This window comes from Capsicum annuum, chromosome 10 (assembly GCF_002878395.1).
Source record: "Capsicum annuum cultivar UCD-10X-F1 chromosome 10, UCD10Xv1.1, whole genome shotgun sequence".
Taxonomy (NCBI): domain Eukaryota; kingdom Viridiplantae; phylum Streptophyta; class Magnoliopsida; order Solanales; family Solanaceae; genus Capsicum; species Capsicum annuum.
Genome location: NC_061120.1, coordinates 71,291,831 through 71,318,234, shown reverse-complemented (window position 1 = coordinate 71,318,234; position 26,404 = coordinate 71,291,831). Strand labels below are relative to the sequence as shown.

The window sequence follows — 26,404 nt, the reverse complement described above, 5'->3', positions numbered from 1 at the left end:
AATACCTTAATTTATTAATCTAGTACTGGGGTACTAATACCTTAATTGAATGATCTAGGACTAGAGGTGAGTTCCTATAGGGTCAACTACAACTTTAATTAAGTCTTTTGGTAATTGCATAATGAGACAGTACTGCGTTCCTCCCGACCAGAGTTATCAATAGATAACTCTGAGCCAAACCAATTCTTACTACCTTATATGTTCAACTAATACCTTAATTGAATAATTTGGGACTAGGGGTGAGTTCTCATAGGGTCAACTATTGATTAATCTAGGACTAGGGGTAAGTTCTCATAGGGTCAGCCACAACAGATGGCAGCTCCTATTTGATAATTTATAATATATGGGTAATCTGTTACGATATATGACAATCTATTTGATAATTTATAACAGATGGATAATCTGTCACAACAGATGACTTAATTTATTTGATAATTTACAATAGATTCGTAATCTGTTGTTACATAATCTGATTGATAATTTACAATAGATGCAAAATCTTATGCAACATGTTGAACATTTATTTTTATAAAACTTCAATTGAGTTCATATGTTAGACTAATAGTACCTAAATTGATTAATCTAACACCAAGATTGAGTTTTCATAGGGTTAACTAGAGTACTCGGTCAACTACAACTTCAATTATTTTTATACAATTTCAATTGTGTTATCCTTTTGGCAATTACATGATGAGAGGGTTAAAAATTATGAATATATTTTATGATTTTAAAAATAATTAAGATCAATTCGGACCAAATTAACATTTTCAAAACTTGTCATTCTTTTTCAAAATACAAATCAACCCAGACAAAATATTTCATCATTTTAAATCTAGAGTTCTCGCTCTTTCTCTCTCATTCTCACTCAACAATACAGTACAAACAACAACTACTCAATAAATTTGCTCAACTCTCCACAACAGATCATTTTTCTTCTCATTTCTGACCACATAGGTGTTATTTTTGACTTCATTCTTGCTTGTATCAGTCATTTTCTTTGTCTTCGTAGGCAATAGAGTTTGAGAAGAGCTCTATATTTGTTATTTTTTTCTAAAAAAAAGGGTTTTTAAGTTAATGATGAAAAATAAAACTTTTAGTTGTATTATCTTCAAGAATGAATTTACAATTTTGAGTTTTGATGGTAAAATTATAGGAAGAACTTGAGAAATCTCTAGTTTCCATCGCAGTATTCCATTGACTGTCATGGTATTATTGGATAGTGTTTGTGGTGTTGGTGGTAGTGGCGGTGGTCCTAGTCATCGTCGTGGCACTGGTGGTGGCATTGGTTGGTGGTGTTTATGGTGGTTGTCAATTGTGTCGGTATTCATGGTGTTTGTTTGTGGCATTGGTTGGTGGTGTTTATGGTTGTGGTTGTTGGTGTGTCGGTATTCGTGGTGTTTGTAATGTATTTTTTAAAATTTATGCATACATCAATTGTAATGTAATTTTTGTTTTTCTTTGTTTGTAGGTAAAACATGTCTCCCAAAAGAAAAGAAAGTGAAAGTTGATCAACGTTTGACCACCCAAAAAAAGGCTACAGTACAGAGGGATTCGGAGGAGCTTTCTGAACAATCTCAATCAGGAAAAAGTGAAGTTAAGGAAAGATATGAAAAAAACATTAAGAGAGGTGGACAAGGGTTTGTAGATGATGATGAATAAAATAAAAGTGAGAAAAAAGAAGAATTGGAGAGTGAGAAAGAGAAAGAGGATGATCATCAACATGATGATAATGGATCACCAAGGGGTCGTGAATTAATATTGACATCCCAACATGATCCTGTCAAAACTTGTAGTATTGACAGGTTTCAAGTTGTGATGTCGATAAATGACCCAGAAGCAAAACAACTAACTTGTCAAATTGTACTTAAATGTTAGATGGGGAAAATTTTTGAACATTTTATGAAAATTATGAAGAACAAAAACATAGGCAGAATTTTTAAGAAGAGCTACTTTGGACGCTTTCTTGAGCTGCCTGAGGACCCCTCTGCCCGTATCTGTTTCCCTATGACAATGGTATATGGTATTCTCAAGCGCAGGATCAAGTACGTGGGGGATGATAAAGATTCGAAGGAGGCGGGCAAAAAAAAGATGGATAAAATCTGGATCAACTACTGTGGCATGCCTGTTTGTTTTAGCTTGGAAGAGTTTGCCATAGTGATGGGATTGAGATGCCATCGTCCAGAAGGACCACTCCCCCGCAAAAGATCCAAGGCAAGCAAACGTAAGGAAAAAATAGATGGGTTGTTTGACATTGCTCGACGTGGCTACAAAGCATCTGATTTATTGACAGATCTCAAGAATAAAACCATACCAGTGCAGTACAGGGAGCAATTTTGCTTAGTTTGGTTTGCCCATTCTGTTATATTTGCAAGAGACGTCAACAAGGTCATAGAAGATGATTTGTTGGCGCGGGCTGAGGATTTTGATAAATTTAACAATTATCCCTGGGGATATGACAGCTTCTACTTGACTGTCCAATATTTACTGACAAAGTTATCCTCAGGGACGACCACATTATACGACTTTCCTTGGGCTTTCATGGTAAAATTAATTACAAATTTTACTCATCCATTAATTTATATTGAATATAGTTATTATGACTTTTTTTTTCTTCCTGTTTCTGTTTTTTAGGCTTGGGCATTTGAAGTCATTCCTTCTCTCCCAAAGTAGTTAATGGATTATCAGGATGAGTTTTCTCATCTAAGGATGTTTAGGTGGTTGGCTGCAAAGAGCAACACCAATATTAAGGAGGCTGGTCTCTTTAACCCTTCGGATGATGCAGTGTGTCTTCTTTAAGTAAAATAATTTTAGTCAAAGAAAGATAAAAGATATTGAACAGGTGTTATATCTGGTGCAACAGATGTTAAATCTGATGCACCAAATGGGACATCTGTTGCAACAAGGTATGATTGATATCTTGTATCAGATTACCTATATGTTGCTTTGGTTTTTTGAACCCAACTCCTAATAGATTAACCATCTACAACAAATTATACAATAGATGTGTAATCTGATAACATATTGTTCATCTGTTATGACGTACAGATCATCTGTTGCATAACAGATTACCCATCTTATGCAACTGTTGCAACAGATCATTGATATTTTGCATTATATTATCATGTGTTGCTCTGCTTCTCTGAACTAGACTCAAACAGATTTTAACCATATACTGCAAACTATGCAACAAATGGGTCTTTATTAAATGTAGCCAACTGTGAAAATTATTATATTATATGATTTAAATGCATCTGTCTTTTTTTTCTTTTTATAGGTTGTGCATCCATGGATCATGCCTACTGAGGAGGAGTCGGTGATGACTTCTTATATTACTCTAGATCATGTTGATACTATAGAATACCCAATGGTGGAGTTAATAAAGAAGGAATTGGTTGGAGAAACAGCCATACAAAGAGCAGTTAGGCAAGGTCAGCCTAATGTTGAGGCCCTTCATGACCAACCTACTAAGGCAGGTCTGGGTGCTTCTTCTAGTGGAGTTGTTGGTGTTGGTGGCAGGCATGCTGATGCTGATACCACTCATGATGATGAGCATTTTTATGCTCAAAAAAGAATAAATATGTTTGAAAACACATCTTTTTACCCTTACACAGGTCCCTCTCACCCCTCTTTACCCTCGTGTTCTCGTTGTGAATACGAAGATACAAGGGCAGACAGGATAAACTCTTTGAAAAAGTAAAGGCTATCTCTAAAGCAATCAAGAAATTCAAATCCAAGAGGTGTGTCATACCATCCAAGAAGGTGAGGGAGCTACACACTCCTACAATGTTGGTTAGGAGAAAGAAAAGAGCAATTAAAGACGTGGTCAAAAATCAAAAGAAATTGTAATTCCTCCCTTTCCAAAAGTTGTTGAACTTCAGGGGCCAGTCAAGAAGATAGACATATATGTGGAACTTGGCGCCGAAGAGAAGAGGGATCTGCGACAGGCCAAGAATGCCAAGCCAGGCGCACAAGATTACCTCAGGCCTCCCTTTTCCCCTCAATACTTCCAAACTATAATTGATCTGTATATGTCGTATGAGGAAAAGACAAGTTTACTTTTCCTAAACTATCCCTTCTAATCTACCCCATGAAGAAGAAGCTACGCAATAGATTTTACATCTTTTACAACAGCTGGGTATACTGGTACAACTGGTAGTGGTTCTGTTGTAACTTATTATCCATCTGTTGCATAAGTTATGTTGGATTATTGATTCAGAGAACCCTATGAAATAGATGGACCATCCGCTGCATCTTTACAATTACTAATCAATTTAAAAAAATTGACTTCTTATATCACAGCATGTTGACATGATTCTCTGCCTCGTGAGGAAAAGGCAATTAACGTACCTGGAAGCATATAATGCTACCGATAGGATAATAGACCTCAACTTCTGCAAGAAGCTCAAGGATAGGTACGATCAAATCAATGGGGAGGTGTTAGCCCTTGGCGTGGGACTTGATTTCTTAGTTCCTACATTGGTCTTAGATGAAGAAGAAATGATAAAATATGTTAGAGGGGAGAATCTAAATCCACACGGCAAGAGATGGACCGAGGCAACAAGGATTCTTACAGTCATTAGCGTGTACAGCATGTATTATCAGGCTGTTGAGATACTACTCGATGAGGGAAAGATAAATATTTATGACTTTAATGTACCTTTCATCGATGATTTTGATCTTTTTTCTCCTCGTGGAGCCACTGATGGTGTTGTTGCCCATCTTATTTAGGGAGAGTAAACTGATGAATCATTTGTCAAAGGAAGTATTGATGAAGATATCATGGGATTTTAAAGGTCAAAATAAGGGAATGATCCTTCTAAAAGATGATGTCGTTAAAGATAGCGGCTCGCACGCTCTTGCACACATCAAATGTTTGCTGACCGAGATAGAAATGGCCGAGCCAATGACTTTTCTATGTGACAACACTATGGCAAACCTGCAAGAGGTCTGGGCTTATGGGGTACTAGCTGGACACTTGAAGCCTATGTATATAGAAGAGCCTGTGAAATAGCAATTTTTAATTTCAAGTCACCCTTCACTTTATTATATGTACATGTAGTGGCAATAATTTTTTTTGATGAAAGTTGAGTTTTTTATAATGCAATAGATTGTCATTCTGTAGTAAAATATATTTAATCTGTTCTGGCAGATATTTTATCTGTTGTAATAGGTTGGTCATCTGCTGCATTATTCCAATGTTATTTTTATAAATAATCTAACAATCTAATCTAAGTCTAATCTGTTGCAATAGTGGGAAGACCTGTTTGATAATTTCAATAGATGACCTAAATTTTATAACATATGTCTAACTCTTTTTGATATTTTCCAACAGTTACACTTGAATATCCATGTGCTCGACAATACCAAACCAGTAGCAAATACACACACCACCATGAAAATTTCAGCAATTAGGCTTGAATATCCATGTGCCCAACAACACCAAACGAGTAGCAATAAAGTCAACAATGCAGTATCTTCTTGATCGATTTTGTTTCTCTTCAAAAGCCTTGACTTTGTTCAACAAACCCCAAATTATACGATTTTCTTGTGAAGGGTGTCATTCTTCATACCAATCAAAGTAATCGCGTCTACCCAATTTCTATAAAAAGGAACACAATTACAAAATAATTACAAGTCAATAATTAATCAACTAATTAAATAAAAAAAATATTACCTTTGAAATCCTACAAGTAAAAAACTTACGACCCGGATTTTGTTGATTCCAAGAAGTCTTTAATAGAGCTTCATGACCGCACTTACAATATCAAAAATCTTTATCACAAAAAATAGTGGAAGATGCGCTCGACATTTTCAAGCTCAGTTGGAAAAAATGAAAGAAATAATTTGAAGAATTTGGATAGATAAAAGAAGATAATGATGATGATGAAGACTTGAGAATTTAGGGTTAAATTTTAGGAGGAAGATGAACATATAAGACAATGGGGGAGAAATGACCGTTGGGGGCCAAGTGACGGCAAGTCAACAAAATGAGCCAAACAAACACATTTGATGCATATTTTATTTTACGTGTTTAAAATGAACACTGTCTACTTGATGCCTATTTTATTTTAGGTGTTTGAAATGAACACCGTCGATGGGTTCCGCCTTTTTTATTTTAATTCACTTTAACCTTTTTACATGTAGTGGCAATTTTTTATGTTCAACGAAAGTTGAATTTTTATAATGCAACAGATTCTCCATCCGTTGTAATAGTTATTCTACCTATTTTGACATATAGTTTATCTGTTGGAATAGGTTGGTCATCTGTTGCATTATCTCGATGTTTCTATCTAAGACCATTTGTTTCAACAGTGGGAAGACCTGTTTGATAAATTTCAACAGATTACCTACCTGTTGCAACATATGTCTAAATCTGTTCAATTTTTCTAATAGATGTGTCGTCTGTTGTAACAGATACATTATCTATTTTAATATTTAAATCTAGTATTCCTTTTCAATTAATAAGTTCAAATATAAGGAATAAATAAAATTCATAGACAAAATAAAATAAATCGAAGCCTTCATAAATTAGCTTAAATAAGTCAACGAATAAATGAAATGTAAAAAAATTATTATGGGTACAGATCTCAACAAATACATCAACAACAATTTAAGTGTGATGCCAATGATTAACTTGACATGCTTAAGCTATAAAGATCTACTCAGTATGAATAAGTTGTTCTTCATCCGGTACTATGGAATTCGGCTTTGCTCGTCGTGGATCTTTACTGTCGCTTATGTATGGTTTCTGCACTTTTTATTTTTCGTATTTCCATAAAAAGAGTAGCATATTGTCAATGATTTTTAGTAGTATCTTCTTCTATGTCCACCTGGAAAGCCAGAATTGGTCAATGCTAATCACGGAGATACAATAAAATGAAAAAGGATAACTCATCTCTTCTAGCAAATCAAACAGGTCTTCCTTCCACTTTAAATTATCCCAAATAGATTATATTTCTTTTACAATAATGAATCAACTTTTGGGACAAATCTCTACATGAGGAAGACCTTGTATGATAATTTCCAACGAATGAACCATCCGTTGTAATAGATGAATTATCCATTGCAGCAGATAGCTCATTTGTTGGTACAAATAAAAGTGGTACGAAGAGCTGTTTGATTTGCTAAAATAGATAAGACATATGTTGCACTAGATACTTTATCTGGTGCAACAAGTCAGTCAACTGTTGCAACCGTTTTATATATCTGTTTGATAATTTTCAGCAGATGTGTCATCTGTTGAAATAGGTATGTGTCTATTTTTTTTGTCAGTTAGAATACATATATATTCACCTTCTTCAGCTCGTGCTGCTCTTCTTTTGACATTGTACGTTGCTCAGTGCAACACACAGACAGAGGAATTACAATTTTGCTTTTTTGGATGCTTGATAATGCCTTGGAAATCACTCTCCTTCTCTTTTAGCCCTAATCTCTAATGGAGTGGATGGAAATAAAATCCTCTTTGATGGAATAAGACCCCTCTTAGATGTCAATTTCTTTACATAAGCAGTTAATACATCAATAGCATTAATCACTACATCATGTTTCGCCCTGCAGTCTTGACATTTGCATGCAGAACATTCGCTGGGAGAGACAAAATCTGTATAACCAGTATGATCATACTCATAATGGTTTTCTTTAAATACTATAAGAGGAATCACCAACAGCAGCACCACTACCACCACCAACAGCACTATCACCACTAAGACCATCAACAATAACAAGCCCATCTTCCAAAATTATTTTTTTTGTAATGGTTGTTGCTACAAACAATTCCATTTTTATTCTGTCGATGACCTTAGGGTCCAATAAAGTTTGCACAGACCATAAAGTAAGAAAAAATGGAATCTGTAACTCTCGATTGGTCGGAACTAGTGACAGATGCACAATCTAACATAAATCATTACATAAATTAGAATGATGATTAGATCATTCAAAAAAAATCATTGATTAAAAGCAAAAAATAATTATAATTATACTTAATGCATCCTTCGGGGGTTGAAGCGATCAAGAATTTTTTCATTTTTATTAGTTTTAGCCGACAACCATCTCAAGATTTTTGGACAGAAAACTCCTTCATGGTAGTTCACTTGTTGTCTCAAATAAGGAATGGCTTCAAATGCCCAAGCCTATAAAATAAAGCCAATAAATTAAAACCATAATTGAGTAAAGAAAATGAATGATATCATAATAGAAGAAAGAAACATTTACCATGAAAGCCCATGGGAAGCCATATAAGTTGACTGTCTTTAGCGCTAACGGAGTCAACAAATATTTGACAATCATTTTGAAGATTTCATACCCCCAAGGATAGCTGTTAAACACCTCAAGATCCCCAAAGAGCTTTATTAAACCGAGGTTTATGTTGTTGTTACGTCTCTCACCCAAAGAATATTATGTACAAACCAAACCAAGCACAATGACTGTTTGTGCTACTTTGAAAGTCCTTTACCTTTCAACGCTTCTATCAAATTTTTATTTTTGAAGATTGAACTAACAATGGATACTAGGTCATCACGATCACACGATTTGCCTTTGCCATTTTTGGGTGTGCAGGGTGCTTTTTTTTAGTTAGAATAGGTATACCTTGAGAAGGAGGATAACATTTTAGTCCAGTAACTATGTCAAACTCATTCCAACCAAAACAAACAGGCATGCCATAGTAATTTATCCACACCTCATCTATCTTATCTTTGTTTTTATACATAAATCTACGCTTGAGAAATTCATATACTATTTTTATTTAGAAATGAGCATTGTTGTCCTCCGGCAAATCAAGATATTTCCCAAAGCAGCTGTCCCTGAAATAAGCATCCAATTTTTATTCTCAAAGTATTTTTATGAAGGCATCAAAAGATTTTTCCATGGCTGACTTAACTATAAAATCACCCATTAAATCTGCGATACCATTGCACTGCATTCTCAAAGGATAACGATCAATGCTGAAGGCTTTGACAAACTTTTTGATGGAAGGGCTATTAGAATTTGCATCATCTCTTTTGAAATATTCCTCCTCCCCATGTTCATCATATTTTGCTCCCGATTGAGATAACACTTGTAAAGCAAACTCATAGAGTGGTGGATGTAGCCTAGCTACTTCACTTGTTCCTTTACTTAGACTTGATTTAGTTTTTGTTCTTTTGGGAACCATATATCTAAAATTAACAAAAACATAAAAAAATATATTATAGTTGATTAATGCATCGTTAAAAAGGGATAACAGTAAATCAAACAAGCAAAATAGTAAAATAACAGTTGCAACAAATCACTGATCTGTTGCGCCAGGTAGTATATCTATTGCAGTATATAACCAACCTGTTGCAGTAGATGAGTAATCTGTTGCAACAATACAAAATATATCACTTATCTTTTAAGATAGATGAATGGTCTGTGCAATAGATCACACATTTTTGCGATATATGAGTGATCCGTTGGGATAATTAAATAACCTGTTGCAATGAATGATTAATTTGTTGCGACAATACAAAATAAATCACTTATCTATTGATAAAAAAGAATGGTCTATAGAGCAGATCATACATATATTGCAACATCATTTGTTGCAACATGTGAGTTATCTGTTGGAATATTTAAATAACCTGTAGCAACGGCTGAGTAATCTGTTGCGATAATACAAATCATATCACTTATCTGTTGAGAAAGATGAATGGTTTGTGCAACAAATCACACATCTTTTATGACATCATCTATTGTAACATATGCGTGATCTGTTGGAACAGTTAAATAATCCATAGCAATGGCTGAGTAATCTATTACGATAATACAAAATATATGACTTATCTATTGAGAAAGATGATGTAATAGCTCGAGACTCTAACCAATAGTGCAACCATAACTCAAGCTTATGAGAAATAAATTATAGTGCTTTGGTTGTTTTCTGATCAAGGGTGATGTGTATTAAGGCCTCAAAGATGTCCTAGCGATTGGGTGAATCAAAATATCCCTTACCGATTGAATTCCTGAGAAGGATTTTGGCATAACCAACTTCAAATGAGTATATATCTTTCCACCCTTAGAATTTTTGACTTCATGACCTACTAACAGATATATAATTGAATTAGCTTTCCAAGGCACCAATTATACCCAAATCTAGTATCAGAGCAAAGAGTTATGCCCATTCTACTCCAGCGTGTCAGCCTGGAAATTTCATGACGACATTTTGTGATGACTTGTCACAAGCCTGATGGCTTGTCATAAAATGTCATCACCATAAGCAGAAATTCACAAAATCCAACATTTTGTGATGACTTGTCACAAGTTTGATGGCTTATCACCAAATGTCTTCAACCTTAAGCCGAAAATCATAAAATCCACCCTTTTGTGATGACATTTTGTGACAACTTATTACAAGTCTGACGACTTTTCATGAATGTCGTCAGCTATTTATTTTCAGCAATTAAGGGACGTTTTTGCAAGGATATTTTGGTATTTTCCCATATTTTGGGGGCCTATATAAATATGAGAATCCTCATCCAAACCCTAATTTCTTCATTCTCTCTTCCAATTTTATTAAGAATATATATTAGGGTTTCAATCAAGAAAATTTAATCTTCCAAAAATCATCCATAAATCTTCAAGATTTCTTCAAGAATCAAGTCCCTCATAGTGTGGGCTTCAAGAATCATTTATTACAAGTGCGGATAGAGTCTCAAGCACTAGAATTCATCCAATTTCAAAGTTTAAGGTATGTGGGGTTTTGAACAAGAGCAATTATTTTGTTCTTGTGCCCAAAGCTTTGGTTTCTATTATGGATTTATATGATTTTGCAAGTGGGTTTATACCCAAATTACTTCATCATGAGACTATGAGAATATAAATTATCCAAGCTTTATTATACATGATTATTTTACTATTCCTAAGTTATGACTTGATATTTAATATTGTGAATTTCATATTTCTACCATAATTTGATACTTCAAGTGCTTTCAAGATATGTGTCAAGCTTTACGCTTCCTTACGAGAAATTAAATTATTGAGTATATTGATTCATGAGACTGAGTTGTTACAATGAATCTTGATATTTTCTCAAAGTTATTGATGTTACAATGATTTAATGAATTGATACATTTTGATATTAAGAAAGATTGATTTTATTTGAGTCGAGTTAGGAATCTACAAATTGATTATGATTTGATAAATAAGAAAGAGATTTGATTTGATCTTTATGATTGACCCTTGTGATATTTGTGGTGGATTTCCTAACGCGTTCTGAGCTTGTGTCTGGGAGTAGTATTTAGCACCATATGAGAAATATGGTATTTCTCCCAAAACTATGTGCCACCATAGGATTGGTATTGATATTTGTGGGCCAAAGGACGAGTATAAGATTATGATCACTAAATTAAGGTTGTACTCCCTGGGAAGAGTACGATACTCCTGCCAATGTGGGGTTCTCTCCTTAGGAGGGCAAAATGTTGGACTCCATGTAGCTCACATGGTTTATGTCGGTTATAAGAACCTCCCATGTCCATAAGAGTTGAGTTTATTGAATTACCGAGTAACTCCGAGTTTTGAGTTGAAGAGTTGAGTTGTTTATGATGATTTATGAGGTTTTTATCATATGATTTATTACTATGAGATCATGAAAAGTATGTTTCAATCTAACTCAAGCCAAGCGAGCCATCATTGTACATATCCATATTTTCATAAAATTGATGATGATATTTACATTGTTTCATGCAACCCCACATACTCAGTACATTCCAAAGTGTTGGCCCACATATTTTGCTATGGGCTATATTTTACTGTAATGTAGGTTCAGGTACTCAGCCTCAGCCGCGTTAGCGATATTTAAATGCCTCAACTACGTTCCCTCAATGGTGAGTCCTCATGGTTCGAGGATCATGTCTATATTTTTAGTGATATCATTCTGTTGTTATGGCTTTCAGTACTGTCTAAATCAGTTGGGGGTTTGTCCCAATGGCTCTTTAATTTTGATGTATAAAGGCTTTGTCAGACTAAAGAGTGGGTATGTACAGACATTCAATATATTTTAGTTGTATAGTCTAGTATTTTCCAGTATTTCTCTTGAACCTGATATGGTATATCTCTTCGTTGTGCATGACTATTGTCAAATTGAATTCCTTGAGGTAGTGTCTGGCTCTGAGGGTTAGCTTGCAGATACGTGTAGCCCTAAGCACCGTGTGGCATATCAAGATAAAATTTTGGGGCGTTACAAGCTTGGTATCAGAGCCTGAGGTTTAAGGAGTCCTAGGGAGTCTGACATGCTGCGTTACGTAGAGTCTTGATCATCGGTGTGTAGCGCACCACATCTATGAGCAAGAGGCTACGAAATATTTTAGGAAAATTCATTTCTTTCTTTCTAAAGTATATCGTACCTACAACTTCCTCTTTATCTGTGATTAACTCATGCTTTCTTATAACAAAAAATGCCTCCTCATGAGCTCGTAGAAACAATGAGCAACCTTCACCCATTGATCCATTGAATGAACATATCTCTCATGCAAAATGTCTGGCAGCATTTTTGGTGCTAGCCCAGACAGCTACCGCCAATGCACAAGCCAACACCCAGGCTACTGTTTTACCTCCGTAAGAGAATAATTCTGCTGCAGCTCAAGTTTTTGACTTTATGCGGATAAATCCACCTGAGTTATATGGATCGAAGGTAGGTGAAGACCCACAGATGTACTTGGATGAAGTGAGAAAGATCACCCAGATTATGCATATGACTGAGGGAGAGAGTGTTCAATTAGCTGCCTATCGAATGAAAGATGTTACATATAACTGGGTGGAGATATGGGGGAAGAGTAGGGGAAGGATGCCACTCCTATGACTTGGCATTTATTCCAGGATGCGTTCTTGGATTTATTTTTTCCTCTTGAGATGAGGGAAGCAAAGATAAAGAAATTCATAAATTTGAGACAAGGCTCCATGACTATTAAGGAGTATTGTCTTAGATTCAATCAGTTATCCAAATATACTCCTAGTATGTTGGTTGAATCTAGGACCATTATGAGTAAGTTCGTGACAATATGGAGATAAACGTTTCTCAGTTGATGATAAATGCCCAACAGATTAAAGCTGATAAGCTAAAAGAGAGAGAAAGTAAGAGAGAATAAAAGAGCTAGATTACAGCAGCAGGGATCCGATCAGTCCAGATTCCATGGAGGGAACCACCCTCAATTCTAGGGACGTCCATTTATGCCCATGCGTTCCTCGGTTAGTGCTCTGCACCTAGAAGTAGGTAGGAGCAGAGAAACAAGCCTATCCCATCCAGGTCTCAGGAAAGTGTAGGCAACCAACCTCGTCCTTCTTCATATGCCAAGTGTGGTAGAGATTATTTTGGTGAGTGTTTTGTTGATCAGAGGGGTTTCTTTGGTTGTGCCAAGTTGGTTACCGACTTAGAAATTTTCAGAATTCTAGACAAAGGAGTTGAGATGGTCATCCCCAGAGTCAGGCTACCAGTGCCCCCGTTTTCGTAGTCCAACAGTTTTTTCTCAGGGCACCTTTTTTAGTACTGCTGGTGGTTTATGCCAGAATCACTTCTATGCTATACCACCTTACCAAGAGAAGGAGGACTCTCCTGATGTTGACACTGGTATGCTCTATATTTTTCATTTTGTTGTGTATGTATTGATGGACCCCAGTTCGAGTTTTTCTTATATGACACCTTTGATTGCTGTAAATTTTAAGATGGACCCTGAACGGATTCCTGAGCCTATTCTAATTTCTACCTTGGTAGGAGAATCTATTATAACTAAGCGAGTGTCTAAGAAGTGTCCTGTCACTATCCTTCATCAGGTCATATATGCTGATTTAATTGAGCTAGATATAGTTGATTTTAACGTCATTCTAGGTATAGATTAGCTTCACTCATGCTATGCGTCTATAGATTGTCGTACCTGAGTGGTAAAGCTTCAGTTTCCTGATGATCCCATTTGTGAGTGGCCTGGGAGTTTTGTAACTTCGAAGATCCATTTCATATCCTACCTCAAAGCTAGGAAGTTGATTTCCAAGGGTTGCATCTATCACCTAGTTCAAGTTAAAGACCTCAAGTCTGAGACTCCGACTATTTAGTTAGTTACCATTGTTAATGAGTTTCCCAATGTTTTCCAGGAACATCTCCTAGGGGTCCCACCTGATAGAGAAATAGAATTCGAGATTGATCTCCTTTCTGGAACTCAGCCTATTCCCATTCCTCCGTACCGTATGGATCCTACAAAACTTAAAGAGTTGAAAGAGCAACTCAAAGATCTCTTAGACAAAGGCTTTTCAGACCCAGTGTTTCTCCATGGGGTGCACCTATTCTATTCGTGCATAAGAAAGATGGTACATTGCGTATGTGCAATGACTACCGTCAACTCAACAAGGTAACTATCAAGAACAAGTACCCTCTTCATAGAATTGATGATTTATTTAATTAGCTACATAGTGCAAGTTATTTCTCAAAGATAGACCATAGATCTGGCTATCATCAACTTAATATGAGAGAGTGTGATATTCCAAAGACAGCCTTTCAAACCCATTATGGTTACTTTGAGTTTCTTGTCATGTCCTTTGGGTTAACCAGTGCTCCAGCATCCTTCATGGACCTCATGAATCGAGTGTTCAAGTAATATCTTGATATATTTGTCATTGTATTCATAGATGATATTTTGTGTATTCCCAAAGAGAGGATGATCATGCCGACCATATTAGAATTGTCTTGCAAACTCTTAATGATGATCAATTATTCACTAAATTTAGCAAGTGTGAATTTTGGCTAAGGTCAGTTGCTTTTCTGGGTCATATTGTCTCCGTCGAAGGCATTAGAATCGATCCCCAAAAGACAGAAGTTGTAAAGAATTGGCCTAAACCTACCTTCTCATCTGACATTAGGAGTTTCTTAGGTCTAGCTGGTTATTATCATTGTTTTGTTGAGGTATTCTCTTCTATTATGTCTCCCATGACTCGGTTGACCCAAAAAAAAGTTAAGTTCCAGTGGACAGATGCTTGTGATAAGTATTTTCAGGAGTTGAAGACTCGACTAACTTTATCCCCAAGGTTTGCTTTACCTAATGGTACTGATGGTTTTGTGGTGTATTATGATGCTTCTAGAGTTGGTTTGGGTTGTGTGTTGATGTAAAGGGGTAAAGTTATAGCTTATGCCTCTAGACAGTTGAAATCTCATGAAAAGAATTACCCAACCCATGATCTTGAATTAGTAGTTGTAGTTTTTTCTTTGAAAATCTGGAGACATTATCTGTATGGGGTCCATGTTGATGTCTTTACGAACCATAAAAGCTTGCAATATGTGTTCACCCAGAAGGAGTTGAACCTTAGGCAGAGATGGTGGTTGGAGCTGTTAAAAGATTATGATATGAGTGTGTTGTATCATCTGGGTAAGGCCAATATTGTGGTATATGCTATTATCAAGTTGTCTATGAACAGTGTAGCTCATGTAGAGAATGATAAGAAAGAATTATCCTATGATGTGCATCACTTGGTTAGGTTGGGGGTTAGATTGCTTGATTCCGCTGAATAGAGTATGTTAGTTAAGAGTAGTTCTGAGTCCTCTTAGGTCTCGGAGGTAAAGGAGAAGCAAGACAGGGATCCTAGTTTGGTCAGACTGAAGGAATCAGTTAAAGACCAAAAAGTAGAGGTTTTCTCTTAAGGGGGAGATGGTGTGTTGAGATTGTAGGGTAGATTGTGTGTTCCCGATGTTGATAATCTATGGCTGAAATGCATGGCGTGCGATATTCTATTCATCCCGGTGCTACCAAGATGTACCACGATTTGCGGGAAATCTATTGGTGGAATGGTATGAAGAAAGACATAGCAAGATTTATGGCAAAGTGTTCTACTTATCAACAGGTTAAGGTAGGCACCAAAATCCCAGTGGTGTAATGCAAGAGTTTAGCATTCCTACTTAGAAGTGGGAAGAAGTGAATATGGATTTCGTAATTGGTTTGACTCCTTCTCGTCATCATCATGATTCGATTTGGGTTGTGGTAGATCAGTTGACTAAATCAGCTCATTTCTTACCAGTGCCTTCGTCTTATACAGCTGAGGATTATGCTAGATTGTATATTCGAGAATTCGTTAGACTTTATGGAGTTCCTTTGGCTATTATCTTTGATAGGGGTACTCAGTTTACTTTCCAATTTTGGAGGGCTTTTCAGAAGGGTCTCGGTACCCAAGTTCATCTAATTTCTACTTTTCATCCGCAAAAAGATAATCAGGCTGAGCGGACCATTCATACTTTAGAAGATATGTTGAGGGAATACGGGCTTTATTTTAAAGGTAGTTGGGATAAGCACTTGCCATTGATTGAATTTGCTTATAACAATAGTTTCCATGCTAGTATTCAGATGGCCTAGTTCGAAGCTTTGTATGGGAGAAGATGTAGATCGCCTATAGGTTGGTTTGAAGTAGGAGAAGCAGCTGTGATTGGGCCTGATGCTATGTTCGAGGATATGGAAAAAATTAAGTTTATTTAAGAAAGATTGAAGACCACTCAAAGTCATTAGAAGTCATACGAGAATGTGAGAAGAAAAGATCTTAAGTTTAATGTTAATGATTTGGTGTACTTAAAGGTTTTTCCCATGAAAGAGGTGATGATATTTGGGAAGAAGTGAAAGCTTAGTCCTCATTATGTTGGTCCGTACAGGATTTTGAGCCGTGTTGGGAAAGTAGGATATATGGTGGAGTTACCCGCAGATTTGTCTAGCGTTCATCCGGTATTTTATATTCTATGATTAAGAAGTTATTGGTGATTCTGTGATGGTTGATTCTTCCGAAAGCTTTGATATTCAGGATAGCCTTTCATGTGAGGAGTATCCAATTGAGATTTTGGATTTTTAAATCCATAGGCTAAGGAACAAAGAAGTTCCTTTGGTTAAAGTGCTTTGGTGAAATCAATCTATTGAGAGTGCTACTTGGGAAGTCGAAGCTGATATGCAAGCCAAGTACCCTCACCTCTTTTCTGTGAGTTCAGAGCGAGCAGAAGGTACCATTCTTTCTTAATTCTGCCCCTTTCCTATTAAAGATTCAGGTGTGTGTCTACTTCCATCACGAATTAGTGCATTTTGTATGGTATCCGAAGGTATCGAGTGAAGTAAGCCCTTTGAGTGAGTCTTTCCAGCTATACGCCCTCATTTTCTCTTGTTCTTGGCCTATTTGGCAATATTCGAGGACGAATGTTTCCAAGAAAGAGATATTATAATACCTCGAGACTCTAACCAATAGTGCAATCATGACTCAAGCTCATGAAAAATAAATTATAGTGCTTTGGTTTTATTCTTATCAAGTGTAATGTGTATTAAGGACTCAAAGATGTCTTAGCGATTAGGTGAATCAAAACATCCCTTATCGATTGAATTCTTGAGAAGGATTTTGGCATAGCAAACTTTAAACGATCATATCTATTTCTACCCTAAGAATTTTTGAGCTCATGACACACCAACAGATAAAAAATTGAATTAGCTTTCCAACGGTACCAATTTCACCCAAATCCGGTATCGGAGCAAAGAGTTACACCCATTTTACTTCAGTGTGTCAGCCTGGAAATTTCGTGATGACATTTTGTGACAACTTGTCACAAGCCTGACAGCTTGTCAAAAAATGTCATCACCATAAGCAGAAAGTCACAAAATCCAACATTTTGTGATGATATTTTGTGACGACTTGCCACAACTTTGATGGCTTGTCACAAAATATCGTTAACCTTAAGCCGAAAATCATAAAATCCACCCTTTTGTGACGACATTTTGTGATAACTTGTCACAAGTCTGACGAATTGTCACGAATGTCGTCAGCTATTTTTTTTCAGCAATTAAGGGACGTTTTTGCGAGGATATTTTGGTCTTTTTTCATCTTTTGGAGTCCTATATAAATATGAGAATCCCCATCCAAACCCTAATTTCTTCATTCTCTCTTCCAATTTTCTTAAGAATATATATTAGTGTTTCAATCAAGAAAATTTAATCTTCCAAAAATCATCCATAAATCTTCAAGATTTCTTCAAGAATCAAGTTCCTCATAGTGTGGGCTTCAAGAATCATTTATTACAAGTGCGGATAGAGTCTCAAGCACTAGAATTCATCCAATTTCAAAGATTAAGGTATGTGGGGTTTTAAACAAGAGCAATTCTTTCGTTCTTGTGCCCAAAGCTTTGATTTCTATTATGGATTTATATGATTTTGCAAGTGGGTTTATACCCATATTATTTCATCATGAGACTATGAGGATAAAATTGTTCAAGCTTTGTTATACATGATTATTTTACTATTCTCAAGTTATGACATGATATTTAATATTGTGAATTTCATATTTCTACCATGAGTTGATATTTCGAGTGTTTTCAAGATATTGTCAAGCTTTAAGCTTCCTTATGAGAAATTGAATAATTGAGTATATTGATTCATGAGATTGAGTTGTTACAATGAGTCTTGATATTTCCTCAAAGTTATTGATGTTGTCATGATTTAATGAATCGATACATTTTGATATTGAGAAAGATTGATTTGATTTAAGTTGAGTTAGGAATCCACAAATTGATTATGATTTGATAAATGAGAAAGAGACTTGATTTGATCTTTATGATAGTCCCTTGTGATGTTTGTGGTGGATTTCCTAATGCGTTTTGAGCTTGTGTCTGGGAGTAGTATTTAGCACCGTGTGGGAAAGGTGGTATTTCCTACAAAACTACGTGCCACCGTAGGATTGGTATGGATATTTGTGGGCCAGAGGCCGAGTATGAGATTGTGATCACTAAATTGAGGTTGTACTCCCTGGCAAGAGTATGACACACCTGCCAATGTGGGTTTCTCTCCTTAGGAGGGCAAAACATTGAACTCCATGTAGCTCACATGGTTTATGTCGGTTATAAGAACCTCCCATGTCCATAAGAGTTGAGTTTCTTGAATTACCGAGTCACTTCGAGTTTTGAGTTGAAGAGTTGAGTTGTTTATGATGATTTATGAGGTTTTATCATATGATTTATTTATTATGAGATCATGTAAAGTATATTTCAATCTAACTCAAGCCAAGTGAGCCATCATTGAAAATATGCATTTTTTCATGAAATTGATGATGATATTTACATTGTTGCATGCACCCCCACATACTCATTACATTCCAAATTACTGACCCACATATTTTCCTATGGACTACAATTTCTCGTAATGTAGGTTCAGGTACTCAGCCGCAGCTGCATTAGCGATATTCGCGGGGCTCAACTACATTCCCTCAGTGGTGAGTCCTCATGGTTTGAGGACCGTATCTATATTTTTAGTGATATTATTCTGTTTCTATGGATTTCAGTACTATCTGAGTCAGTTGGGGGTTTGTCCCATTGGCTCTTTGCTTTTGGATGTATAGAGGCTTTGTTAGACTAGAGGGTGGGTATGCACAGACATTCAATATATTTTGGTTGTATAGTCTAGTATTCTCCAGTATTTCGCTTGAATCCGATGTGGTATATCTCTTCGTTGTGCATGACTATTGTCGAATTAAATTGCTTGAGGTAGTATCTGGCTTCGAGGGTTAGCTTGGGGCTACGTGTGGCCCTAAGCACCGTGTGGAATCTCTAGAAGAAATTTTAGGGCGTTACATACTTGGTATCAGATCCTAAGGTTTAAGGAGTCCTAGGGAGTCTAATAAGTCGCGTTACATAGAGTCTTGATCATCGGTGTGTAGTGCACCACATCGATGAGCAAGAGGCTACGGAACATTTTAGGAAAATTCATTTCTTTCTTTCTAAAGTATATCATGCCTACAACTGCCTCTTTATCTGTGATTAACTCGTGCTCTCTTATAATAGAAAATGCCTCCTCGTCGAGCTCGTAGAAATAATGAGAAACCTCCACCCATTGATCCCTTGAATGAGCATCTATCTCATGGGGAATTCTGGGCAGTTTTTTAGGCGCTATACCAGGCAGCTACCGCCAATGCTCAAGCTAACACCCAGGCTACTGTTCTGCCTCCGCAAGAGAATAATTCTGCTGCAGCTCGAGTTTGCCTGAGTTCTATGGGTCGAAGGTAGGTGAAGACCCACAGATGTACTTGGATGAAGTGAGAAAGATCACCCAGATTATGCATATGACTGAGGAGGATAGTGTTGAATTGGCTGCCTATCGAATTAAAGATGTGGCATATGACTGGGTGGAGATATGGGGGAAGAGTAAGGGGGAGGATGCTGCTCCTATGAATTGGCATTTATTCTGGGATATATTCTTGGACAGATTCTTTCCTCTTGATATGAGAGAAGCAAAGAAAGAGGAATTTATGAATTTGAGACAAGGCTCCATGACTGTTAAGGAGTATTGTCTTAGATTCAATCAGTTATCCAAATATGCTCCAAGTATGATGGCTAACACCAAGACTATTATGATTAAGTTCGTGACTGGTGTGTCGAGTTATGTTGTGAAAGAGTATAGATCTTCTATGCTTAATAGAGGGATGGACCTTTCTCGGTTGATAAAACATGCTCAACAGATTGAAGCTGATATGGTGAAAGAGAGGGAGAGAGTAAGAGGGAATAAAAGAGCTAGATTAGAGAAGCAGGGATCCGGTCAGTCCAGATTCCATAGAGAGAACCGCCCTTAATTCCACGGACATCCATTTATGCCTGTGCCTTCCTCAGTTAGTGCTCCCGCACCTAAAAGTAGGCAGGAGTAGGGGAACAAGCCTATCCCATCCAGGTCTCAGGAAAGTGTAGGTAACCGACCTCGTCCTCCTTTATGTGCCAAGTATGGTAGAGATCATTTTGGTGAGTGATTTGTTGATTAGAGGGGTTGCTTTGGTTTTGGCAAGTTGGGCCACTAACTTAGAGATTATCCGTATTCTATATAGGGGAGTCGAGACGCTCATCCCTAGAGTCAGGCAACTAGTGCCCCCACTCCCGTAGTCCACCCAGTTCCTCCTCAAGGCGCCTTTTCTTGTACTGCTGGCGGTTTGCGCCAGAATCACTTCTATGCTATACCACCTCACCAAGAGTAGGAGGACTCTCCAGATGTTGTCACTGGTATGCTCCGTGTCTTTCATTTTGATGTATATGTATTGATGGACCCCGATTCGAGTTTCTCTTATGTGACACCTCTGGTTGCTTTAAATTTTGAGATGGACCCTGAATAAATTCCTGAGCCTATTCTGGTTTCTACCCCTGTAGGAGAATCTGTTATTACTAAGCAAGTGTATAAGAAGTATCCTATCACTGTTTTTCATCGGGTCATATGTGTTGATTTAATTGAGCTAGATATAGTTGAATTTGATGTCATTCTGGGTATAGATTGGCTTTACTTGTGCTATGCGTCTATAGATTGTCGTACTCGAGTGGTCAAGTTTTAGTTTCCTGATGAGACCATTTTTTAGTGGTCCAGGAGTTATGTAACTCTGAAGAGACATTTCATATCCTACCTCAAAGCTAGGAAGTTGATTTCCAAGGGTTGCATCTATCACCTAGTTCGAGTTAAAGACCTCAAGTTCGAGACTCCGACTATTCATTCAGTTACCATTGTTAATAAGTTTCCTGATATTTTCTCGGAAGATCTCCTAGGGGCTCCACGAAATAAAGAAATAGAATTTGGGATTGATCTCCTTCCCAGCACTCAACCTATTTCCATTTCTCCATACTATATGGCTCCCGCAGAACTTAAAGAGTTGAAGGATCAACTCAAATATCTCTTAGACAAAGGCTTTATCAGACCCAGTATTTATCCGTAGGGTGCACCTATTCTATTCGTGCATAAGAAAGATGGTACATTACGTATGTGCATTGACTACCGTCAACTCAACAAGCTAACTATCAAGAACAAGTACCCACTTCCTAGAATCAATGATTTATTTGATCAGCTACCAGGTGCAAGTTATTTCTCAAAGAGAGACCTTACATCCCGCTATCATCAGCTTAAAGTTAGAGAGTGTGATATTCCAAAGACAGCCTTCCAAACCCGTTATGGTCACTTTGAGTTTCTTGTCATGTTCTTTGGGTTAACCAATGCTCCAGCAGCCTTCATGGACCTCATGAATCGAGTGTTCAAGCAATATCTTGATATGTTTTTCATTGTATTCATAGACAATATTCTTGTGTATTCCCAAAAAGAGGATGATCATGCCGACCATCTTCGAATTGTCTTGCAAAATCTTAGAGATCATCAATTATTCGCTAAATTTAGCAAGTGGAATTTTGGCTAAGGTCAGTTTCTTTTCTGGGTCACATTATCTCCACCGAAGGCATTAGAGTCAATCCCTAAAAGACAGAAGTTGTAAAGAATTGGCCTAGACCTACCTCCCCATCTGACATTAGGAGTTTCTTTGGTCTAGCTAGTTACTAGCGTAGTTTTGTTGAGGGATTCTCTTCCATTGCATCTCCCATGACCCGGATGACCCAAAAGAAAGTTAAGTTCCAGTGGAAAGATGCCTGTGATAAGTATTTTCAAGAGTTGAAGAATTGACTCACTTTAGCCCCAGCGTTAGCTTTTCCCAATGGTACTGATGGTTTTGTGGTGTATTGTGATGCTTCTAGAGTTGGTTTGGGTTGTGTGTTGATGTAGAGGGGTAAAGTTATAGTTTATGCCTCTAGACAGTTGAAGCCTCATAAGAAGAATTACCCAACCCATGTTCTTGAATTAGCAGCTGTAGTTTTTGCTTTGAAAAGCTGGAGACATTAACTATATGGTGTCCATGCTGATGTCTTTACGGACCATAAAATCTTCCAGTATGTGTTCACCCAGAAGGAGTTGAACCTTAGAGAGAGACGGTGGTTGAAGCTGTTAAAATATTATGATATTAGTGTGTTTTATCACCCGGGCAAGGCCAATGTTATGGCAGATGCTATTAACAGGTTGTCTATGGCTAGTGTAGCTCATGTAGAGAATGATAAGAAAGAATTGGCCAGTGATGTACATCATTTTGTTAGGTTTGGTGTTATATTAAGTGATTCCGCTGATGAGAGTATGTTAGTTCAGAGTAGTTCTGAGTCTTGTTTGGCCTCAGAGGTAAAGAAGAAGCGAGACAGGGATCCTAGTTTGGCCAGGCTGAAGGATTCAGTTAAAGACCAAAAATTAGAGGTTTTCTCCCAAGGGGGAGATGGTGTGTTGAGATTGCAGGGTAGATTGTGTGTTCTCGATGTTGATAATCTAAGGAAGAGAATTATGGTTGAAGCTCATGGCACGCGATATTCTATTCATACCGGTGCTACCAACATGAACCGTGATTTACGGGAAATCTATTGGTGAAACGGTATAAAGAAAGACATAGCAGGATTTGTGGCAAAGATTTCTACTTATCAATAGGTTAAGGTAGAGCACCAAAAGCCCCGTGGTGTAATGCAAGAGTTTAGCATTCCTACCTAGAAGTGGAAAGAAGTGAATATGGATTTCGTAATTGGTTTGCCTCTTTCTCGTCGTCATCGTGATTTGATTGGGTTGTAGTAGACCGGTTGACTAAATAAGCTCATTTCTTGCTAGTGCATTTATCTTATACAACTTAGGATTATGCTACACCGTATATTTGAAAATTTTTTAGACTTCATGGAGTTTTTTTAGCTATTATCTCTGATAGGGGTACTCAGTTTACTTTCCAATTTTAGAGGGCTTTTCAGAAGGGTATCGGTACCCAAGTTCGTCTAAGTTCTGCTTTCCATCTGAAAATAGATGGTCAGGCTGAGCAAACCATTCAGACTTTAGAAGATATGTTGAGGGCATGTGCACTTGTTTTTAAAGGTAGTTAGGATAAACACTTGTTATTGATCGAATTTGAGTATAACAATAGTTTCCATGCTAGTATTCAGATGGCCCTATTCGAAGCTTTGTATAGGATAAGATATAGATCGCCTATAGGTTGGTTTGAAGTAGGAGAAGCGGATGTGATTGGGCCTGATGCTATGTTTGAGGCTATGGAAAAAGTTAAGTTAATTTGAGAAAGATTGAAGACCACTCAAAGTTGTCAGAAGTCGTATGCGGATGTGAGAAGAAAAGATCTTGAGTTTAATGTTAATGATTTGGTGTACTTGAAGGTTGCACCCATGAAAGGGGTAAAGATATTTGGGAAGAAGGGAAAGCTTAGTCCCTGTTATATTGGTCCGTACAGAATTCTGAGCCGTGTTGGGAAAGTAGCGTATGAGGTGAAGTTACCCACGGAGTTGTCTAGCGTTCATCCGTACTTCATGTTTTTATGATTAAGAAGTGTATTGGTGATTCTTTCATGGTTGATCCTTCCGAAAGCTTGGATATTCAGGATAGCCTTTCATTTTAGGAGTTTCCGGTTGAGATTTTGGATTTTCAAATCCGTAGGCTAAGGAACAAAGAAGTTCCTTTGGTTAAAGTGCTTTGGAGAAATCAATCTATTGAGAGTGATACTTAGGAAGCCGAAGCTGAAATGTGAGCCAAGTACCCTCACCTCTTTTCTGTGAGTTCAGAGCGAGCAGAAGGTACCATTCTTTCTTAATTCTGCCCCTTTCTTATTATAGATTCAGTTGTGTGTCTACTTCCATCACGAATTCGTGCATTTTGTATGGTATCACAAGGTATAGAGTGAAGTAAGCCCTTTGAGTGATTCGTTCCAGCTATATGTCCTCATTTTCTCTTGTTCTTAGCATATTTGGCAACATTCCAGGACAAATATTTCCAAGGGGGAGATATTATAATACCCCGAGACTCTAACCAATAGTGCAACCATTAATCAAGCTCATGAGAAATAAATTATAGTGCTTTAGCTGTTTTCTGATCAAGGGTGATGTGTATTATGGCCTCAAAGATGTCCTAGTGATTAGGTGAATCAAAACATCCCTTACCGATTGAATTCTTGAGAAGGATTTTGTCATATCCAACTTTAAAAGAGCATATCTCTTTCTACCCTAACAATTTTTGAGCTCATGACCCACCAACAGATAGATAATTGAATTAGCTTTCCAACAATACTAATTTCACCCAAATCCGATAGCGGGATAAAGAGTTATGCCCATTTTACTCCAGCATGTCAGCCTAGAAATTTCATGACGATATTTTGTGACGACTTGTCACAAGCCTAACAGTCAATATGAGTGATCTGTTGGACCAGTTATCAACGGCCAATATTTTTTAGATTTCTTCCGACATAGGGTCGTCTATCGCGGCAGATGAATGATCAGTTAAAAAAATCAAGTCTTTGACAGTTCCTGTTGGAATGGTTGATAGGATTTTATCTGGTTCATCTTCTGCATCGGTTCTTTAATCAGATGGTTCTTTTGTTGCACCAGATGGTTAATTAGTTGCATCAGATTTTTTATCCGATGCTCAATCTGTTTCAACATATGGTAAATTTATTGCATCAGATAGTTAATCTGATGGTTCCTCTGGTGCATCAGATGGTTAATCTGCTGCATCATATGATAAATCTGTTGCATCAAATGGTTAATATATTGCACCAGATGGGTAATCTGGTGGAGGAAACACAAAATAGTAGCACGATTTTGGTCAACAAAAAAACAGCAATTTCACCATTTTTACCAAGAACAAGAACAGAAAAAATCAACCCAAATTGTTGTTTTGTTTTTATAAACACAAACAATAAAAATCAAGCTTTAAAAAAATGCAACAAACAACAAAATATCATAATTCACTTCTAAAAGAGAATAGAAGAAATATCAGAAATTAGGATTTTATGCAGACCGCATTTTAAATTAATGCAAAAAATATTGAAATTGTTAACCAATACTATAAGAGAAGTTGGCTCAAGTTCCTCATTTTCTTCAAAACTAAAAAAGCCATAAATTTTTACCTGTGAAAGAAGAAAAGAAATAATGAAGAATTGAAAGCTGTTGTGGCAGGAGAGCAAGGTTGTCACATCGATTTAAGGTTGAAGTCAAAAAGAAACTCAAAGCCCAACTATTTGTAGTCGGATATTAAAGTCGTCGAGGATTAAAATGAGAAATTTACAGAATAGTTGGTTGGGAGAGAGTTGAGAGAAGATGCCAAAGAGAAATGAGAGATAGGTTGATTTGAATTGAAGAGGGGAACTCGAAGCCTAACTATTTGTCGCCGGAGGTAGAAGTCGCCGGGGGTTGAAGGGAGAAAAGAGGGGAACTCAAAGCCCAACTATTTGTCACTGAAGGTAGAAGTCATCGAAGGTTGAAGAGAGAAATTTTATAGAACTGTCGGTTGGGAGAGAGTTGAGAGAAGTGTCAAGAGAGAAGAGAGAGTGGTTGATTTGGATTGAAGAGGGGTGTGGGTTGGGTTGATTTGTATTTTTAAAAAGATTAGATAGTTTTGAAAATATTAATCAATTCTATAATTAATTTAATCAAGTTTCGTAATGATGTTTGACCCTATCTGTTGGTCAATGTCATCAATCCTTCGTTCAAAACTTAAAAACATATTTCCTTTAATTTTCCCAAGTCTCTAACAAGGGCAGCTCGGTGCACTAAAGCTACCGCTATGCACGATGTTCGGGGAAGGACCCCATC

General features: G+C 37.0%; 1 pseudogene; it reads left to right on the top strand.

Annotated features, from left to right (window-relative positions):
• Positions 1 to 1,203: 1,203 nt before the first annotated feature.
• The window catches only part of LOC107844248, a 40,338-nt pseudogene continuing 15,137 nt past the window's right edge, over positions 1,204 to 26,404 (top strand).